The sequence below is a fragment of the Myotis daubentonii genome, chromosome 18 (assembly GCF_963259705.1).
Source record: "Myotis daubentonii chromosome 18, mMyoDau2.1, whole genome shotgun sequence".
Lineage (NCBI taxonomy): Eukaryota > Metazoa > Chordata > Mammalia > Chiroptera > Vespertilionidae > Myotis > Myotis daubentonii.
In genome coordinates this window covers 33436971-33444455 of record NC_081857.1, presented here as the reverse complement: position 1 = coordinate 33444455, position 7485 = coordinate 33436971, and positions in this window count along the sequence as shown.

The following is a 7485-nucleotide window of genomic DNA, read 5'->3' as shown; positions in this document are numbered from 1 at the left end:
TATTCTGCACCATTCAAAAGACTCCAGTGCTAGGTCCTTATCCTATGGAACTATGCAATATCAATACTATAAAGGTATGAACATCGGAATGACAGTTCCTGGGCACAAATCAGATTTTAGGCCAAATGCTCCCAATGGAAAGATCATTTGTCCATCCTGTTTACGTTCTTGTTCCCACATCCCAGCACTTGTGAGTATTCCATTTCTCTTCCTCTCAGGGGGTATAACCTTTCCCCTTGACCCTAAGTCATACTTCTTGGACACTGAAGTCACAACCCAGAGGCCCTTCCATATCTGTCACATGAGCATTATTTTCTTTATTATTTACTAGGGGCCCAGTGCACAAATCCGTGCACCTTGAAAGGAACTGTGGGCTGTGAGGCTGCGGTGGGCACAGGGGCAGGTCTCGGCCCATCCTCTGTGCCCCCGCCCGGCCCCTCCTTACTGCGGCCCCTGGTCCTCTGTCTTCCAGCAGCCCTGTTCCCACTGCCACCACTCCCACCCACTGACTAGGCAGAGCGATTGGGGCCGGCGCCAGCAGCATGCGCGGGAGCAAAGAATTTTCAGTAACCATCAGAGGCTTGCCCCAATGACAGTGACCAGCACCCCACCTTGGTCTGGTGCCCCCGCTCACCTGCTCCACTATCCCACTGCACCCCCTGGTGGTCAGCACACATCATAGCAACCGGTTGTTCGGTTTTTCCACTGTTCAGTCTATTTGCATATTAGGGTTTTATATATATAGATGCCCCCATATACTTTCTAAAAGACACACAATGAAAGACACTTCTAAACCCATTAAGAAAATAGTCAACAGATAAGAGTTTATTTCCAGGTGGAAAGGAGGGCATTTAATAATGTTTGCCATCAGCAAGTCAGAAATATTCTCCTTAAATGTCCATAGCATTATCTTCAAGTTATCTCACTGCCTGTGTAACATAGATATGAATGTTTGTGTCTTGTGCCCCCCACCCCCATTAAGATCAGAGGTGCAGCTTTGTAACCCTCTACTAGTGCCTGGCAGAGTGCTTTCCGCGTTGCAAAGATTTCATTCAAGCCCTAACTGGTTTGGCTCAGTGGATAGAGCCTCGGCCTGTAGACTGAAGGGTCCCAGGTTCGATTCTGGTCAAGGGCATGTACCTTGGTTGCGGGCACATCCCCAGTAGGGGGTGTGCAGGAGGCAGCTGATCAATGTTTCTAGCTCTCTATCCCTCTCCCTTCCTCTCTGTTAATAAAATATATTAAAAAATAATAATAAAATAAAATATATGTTTTAAAAAAAATTTCATTCAAAAATCAATTTATGGAGCATCTATTATGTGCCAGGTGCTGTGGCTTAATACTGGGGATGTGGTGATGCATGAGACAAATGCCTCTCCTCAGAAAGAAAGAAAAACAACAAAGTATAGCCTTAGGGCTATAAATAGGGATGCGTTGAAGTGCTTGGGGAGGGAGAAAAGGAACTCCCCTCCCCCGTCCCAGCACAGTTTAGGGGAACAGGCAGGCTTCCAGCAAGGTTGCCTTTGAGCTGGCACTTTGGTTCTCCTTGAAGACAACCACATTGAAAGGCTGAAGGATATGGAGATAAGCACAACTTAATCTGCCTTCAACCTCTTCTTCAAATTGCCTGACCTTGAGAGCTGAAGAAGTAGCCGCGTGGAGAAAACAATGACATTTACCAAGGCCTAGAGCTGTGAAGAGCTGCAAGACAGGTGCCAGGGGGAGCAGCTGAGGCTGCAGGGGGCCGGGGGCTGCCCAGGAAGGGCCTGGCCCTGAGGAGGAGTTTAAGCTGGACTCTAAAGGTAGTACAGAGGTGCCGAGGAATTTTTAGAAGTGCTGTGATTAGATTCAGTCGCTGAGTTGAGCCCTGATACTGCTAATGTAGACAGTATCCCTCCCCACCCCACCCCAACCATCACCTCTATGTCTGACATCTATTGCTATGAACATAGGGGTGCATATATTCTGAATTGGTGTTTCTGGGTTCTTAGGATATGCTCTCAGATGTGGAATCACTGGATCAAACTGCAATCCCCTTTTTAATTCTTTGAGGAAACCCCACACTGTTTTCCACAGTGGCTGCACCATCTGCATTCCCAGCAAGAGTGCACGAGGGTTGCCTGTGCTCCACACCCTCGCCAGCACTCTGTTGATTTACTGACAGTAACCATTCTGGCAGGTGTGAGGGGCTAGCTCAACACGGTTTTAATTTGCATCTCTCTGATGAGTAGTGACATTGAGCACCTTTTCACATGTCTATTAGCCGCCTGTAGGCCTGCTTTGAAGAAGTGTCTCTTCAGGCCCGTTGCCCGTTTGTTCATTGGCTTGCTTGTTGCTTTGGTATTGTTTGTTAATTTTGCAGATTAGCCCCTTATCAGAGGTAACCAGTGGTACATCTCATTCAGGCTGTGATAAGTATGGTGAAGAATATAAAGCCATCCCTTTAAACTCACACACCAAAACCGCTCCTTTCAGTATTGTTTTTATTGTCACTATGAACCACAATGACAATGACTAGTAGAGTTGATCCCCTTGTTTGGCACCTGAAGCAACTCAGCAAGGTATGCTTTGAACTTGACAAGGTGACTCTGGCTGTGCAACTAAAAAAAAAAAAAAATCAATGAATAATGGATAAAGTTAACCACCTGAGAAAGTAACCCATCCTGAGAGAAGGTAAAAGCCTGACAAAGGAGTTGTGGGAACCGCCAGATCAAATTAAGGGAAGCAGAATACTGTTTCATCCAAATACATTGCATGTTTAAAAGGAAGAATTCGATATAATCAATTGTGCTCTCATTTTCTTCTGCAGGAAGAATATATTTATAGAAAGAAGATGATGGAAGGCGGGTCTTGGCTTCTAGCCAGCACTGTTCCAGCAGAACGAGAGGAGGACAGTGAACATGACCCACAGTTGGGCCGTGGTCATCAGCAAGGCGTGCTTGATGTGGAACGGGGAGAACTCATCCCATTTTATCATGTCTGCGTAAAAATATCCCTTCCGATAGTGCAATTGCCTTTCTTCACCATTCTGCTGAGTAATTATTTTATTTTCCAGACACTCTGATGCCAGGGAGGGGCTGCTGGGTGGAACTGTTCTCTCAGATCCATGACAAGATCTCTCAAATCTTCATCATCTCCAAGTCCTGTGGCAAAGGAGAACCAGGCCGAAGTCAAGCAATGGGGTGAGGGAACTGAACACGAATATCACAGCCACTTCGTGACCACGGGAGCTTTTAGGTTGTATGGTCTGGGAGTTAGGCTAGTGGCAGTCTCTGAAACTCTGATCAGCACTAGGGGCTCTGATAAAACCCTGACCTCTCCGATAAGTCCTGAACTCTCTAAGGATCTGATGAAAGCTACTAACCCTCTCACCTACACTGTGCAGTTTCGGGGACTCATGTACCTCCGGAAGGCTATTCGTGAGTCGCCTAGGATCTATGAACGTCTTGTTAGAAACCCATATTCCCATGGATTGGGTATGGCAACAAAATGCAAAATAGCCATAATAATAATACAAATATTTTTGATCATTTTTAAGTGCGAGGAAAGTATAATTTAGTAAATCCTCACAACCCTATGGGGTAGGTACCTCTATTATTCTACAAATGATAGATCTGAGGCATATTGTTGTATTTACCCCAACTTTATAATTTAGAGAAGTAAAATGATTTACCAAAGGTTACATGATAATATGTCGTAAATTTAGGATTAGAGCGTTTCTTTAAATCTCTAGTTGAACTTCTAATTGTGCTGCCCTGGAATCTTTCAAAATGAACTTGAAGATCCTCCCATGGATAAAACAGCACATTTAATTTAGAAACCACACAAAAGGCTTGAACGTTATAACTATTGATGACAGGCAGAAATCAGGGATTCTATTGCCCGAGAATTTGTCCAATATTCACTGTGAAATGGTGAGTCTTGGTATGGTAGACAGAGTCATGTCCCCCCTCAAAGACGGCCACCCCTTAACACCCTGAACCTATGAATACGTTACCTTATATGGCAAGCAAAAGGGACTTTGCAGCTGTGATTAAGAAGTCTGAGATGGAGGTTGGGGGGAAGTAGTCCCTGGAGCCCTATCAGAAGGATGCAGGAGTCGAAGTGAGAGAGGCCACATGAAGATGGAAGTAGAGGGTGGGGTGATGTGCTTTGAAAATGCAGGGAGGGTTTAGGAGCCAGGAACACAGGTGGCCATAGAAACTGGAAAAGGCAGGGAAACAGATTCTCCCCAGAGCCTCCAGCAGAACACCTTGACCTCACAACTGATGGCAGGTTTCTGAGCTCTAGAACCCAAAGGGAATAAACGTGGGTTGTTATAAGCTGCCATGTGTGATACTTGGTTATTGCAGCAACAGAAAACTGACATAGTTGAAAACCATGCAAAATTAAAAGCACAAAATTTCACCCAGGGCAGAGAGATTAAATAGCAGTGAAACAGAAAATGTTGAGACGGGAAGGGTAGAAGGAACATGAATGGACCTGCTGCCCACCTTGCCTCTAATTAACCAGGGAGTTTACATGAAAACATACAAAATCCTGGGTAGTCCTGGTTAAAATACAACATTTAACTGAGTTAATTTGAAGACTAATTGGCTCTATTAAGTGGTTCATGAATAGGGCAGCATCACAATTAGCCATCAGAAGGGTGCTCGGAGAAGTGCAAATGGAAGGCTTTTATAGGCAGAAGGGTGGAGCAGGGCGGCTATTAACAAGAGATGAGAGCCCTACCCCATTTGGCTCAGTGGATAGAGCGTTGGCTTGTGAACTGAAAGGTCCCAGGTTTGATTCCGGTCAAAGGCACATGCCTGGGTTGTGGGAGGGCCATAATTCTCTCTCATCATGGATGTTTCTATAACCCTCTCCTTTTTTCTTCCTCTCTGAAATCAATAAAAAACATATTTAAAAACAAAAGAAGAGAATAGAAAGGATTCTTTTTAGACCAGGACATCTTTAAAGGGAAGAGAACGCTAGGGTTTTCATTAAGCAGGCTGCTTCTTCTTTACCTGGGGAATGGAGAGAGCCCATGTGACTTATTATCTCGCTGGTGCCTGAGCAAAAAATTTCAGACTGGTTGATTAAAATTTTGTGTCTGGAAGAGACTGAAATAGCAATTAGGTCAAGTATTAAATCTAGGTTTGGTATCATGGGCTTTATAGCACAGTAATGCCATTTTGGGCCTGTGCTTTTCTCTTTAACAGTATCAACTGGAAAAAATATATATATATTGACTAGGCGTTTCATCACCAAAAGAAATTTATTCAGGAAAAAGAAAGGGCTGCACCCAGGGCATGCAGACATGGCAAGCCAGGTGCACACTCCAAGACAGATGGCATTTACAGAAGGGAAAAGGGGGTTAAGGGAAGGGGGAGTTAGAGCCACAGGCCTTTATTACAGACATAGAGCTCTTCCTGTAGGGCTCTCACCATTACATAGAGTTCAAGATCTTCCACAAGCCCTAGCTTCCCCCATAGACCGCCCAGACTGATTGCTTAAAGTCCCAGTTAGTCTAGATCAATAGCCTACAGTGAGAGACAGGATGGATGGACCAGAGAACTCTCCCACCGTGCCCTTCCCACTCCTCCAGCATCTACTTCCTGGAGCGATTGTTGATTAGGGATGCCCGAGTCCAGAGACGGGAGGCAGAAAATGGAGGACAATACACTGCCTACCCCCAGCCAGTTCAAAGGGCTGGAGTCTTGGAGGGAGTGGAGCTCCAGATGGGATCCGGAGAAAGCGTAGATGTGAACTCGGCCCTTAGAGCCTTTCAGGGGGAAAGAGACTCAGTGAAAAGGGGACAGGAATGCTCCACCCAGGCAATAGTGAGTGCCGATCCTTCAGGGACGTTGGGGGGATGGGGAGGCCGCATACCATGCTCATGAGGCTGCATGAAGGCCATGCCTGAGCATCATTCCCCAGGACCGTTGGCTGCACCATTGGCAGAGATGGCGGTGTCATCACCGTGAGCATCAGCAGGTAGCAGAAGGAGGCAACCCCAGGCAGCCGTGTAGGCAAGTTGGGCAAGAACCACGGGATTCAGCCTTGCACTGTTCATGCCATGTAAGAACATGGAAGGCACATCTCAATCAAAGGATCTTCTGTGGCTGGAGGTGCAGTCCTCTGACACACCTCTGAGGATTGAAGCTCTGTGATCCCTGCCTTGAGAAGCTGCAGTCTGGTCTCTCCATGCCACCAGGGTCTCAGGCAGGCGTGAGATGGCAGGGGACCTGGCACTGTCACTCCTTTAATGGTTGCCGTGTACAATGGAAGTGGAATTCAAGATAAAAATGGCCATGCCCAACTGGTATGGCTCAGTGGTTGAGCATCAACCTATGAACCAGGAGGTCACGGTTCGATTCCCAGTCAGGGCACATGCCCGGGTTACAGACTCGATCCCCAGTGTGAGGCGTGCAGGAGGTAGCTGATCAATGATTCTCTCTCATTGTTTTTTTTTTTTTTTAAATATATTTTATTGAATTTTTACAGAGAGGAAGGGAGAGAGATAGAGAGTCAGAAACATCGATGAGAGAGAAACATCGATCAGCCACCTCCTGCACATCCCCCAGTGGGGATGTGCCCGCAACCCAGGTACATGCCCTTGACCGGAATCAAACCTGGGACCTTTCAGTCCGCAGGCCGACGCTTTATCCACTGAGCCAAACCGGTTTCGGCTCTCTCTCATTGTTGATGTTTCTATCTCTCTCCCTCTCTCTTCCTCTCTGAAATCAATAAAAAAATATATATTTTTTAAAAAGATACAATAGGCATCTCTAAGAAGGCACCAGACAGGAAGTTTCGTCCCATTTCATCTCCTGTCATTACCAAAATGAATCAAGTGAAGACACAGGCACTTTCCTGCACAAGTCTAGCTCGAGCTGGTATAACAAAATACCATAGACTGGGTGGCTTAAATAACACTTATTTCTCACAGTGATGGAAGCCCCTGGCTGAGACCTCTAGTCCTTGCCTTGTTTGTTCCAATCCTAGAAACTAAAGTCCTGGCCCTGACCCTCCGTTCCCTGGCTATGTTCCTAATGCTACCTGATACCTTGCCAGGCTTTCTTGAGGTTCTGCACTGCTTACCTGCCTGGTTATTTACATGCCACAACTCCCTGGACATCCTCAGGTTACCCACTACTGAAGCCCCGCCCAACCTGGGACCATGGTCAGGGTTGGGGGCCTCGTTTTCTCCTGGTTAGCCCATCAGCAGCACTAACAGAACCTCAGTCCTGACCCTAAGCTCAACCCTAATCGAAGTGAAGGGAGAGAGATGATGTACTGATGGAGAGTTTACAATCAACAGGCCAAGTTCAAATCAAATTAGATCTACAGGTTCCGAGCAGTGGCCTTGCCCCTGTGTACGCAGCAGGGGTTCTTACTGGAGTCCATGTGCAGGCTTTGGGAAACAGCACGCCTATGAGTGCTTTTCTTGAGAAAAGACTCCGTTGTTTAGATCTGATTCTCATATGGGCTTGTGATTGACAA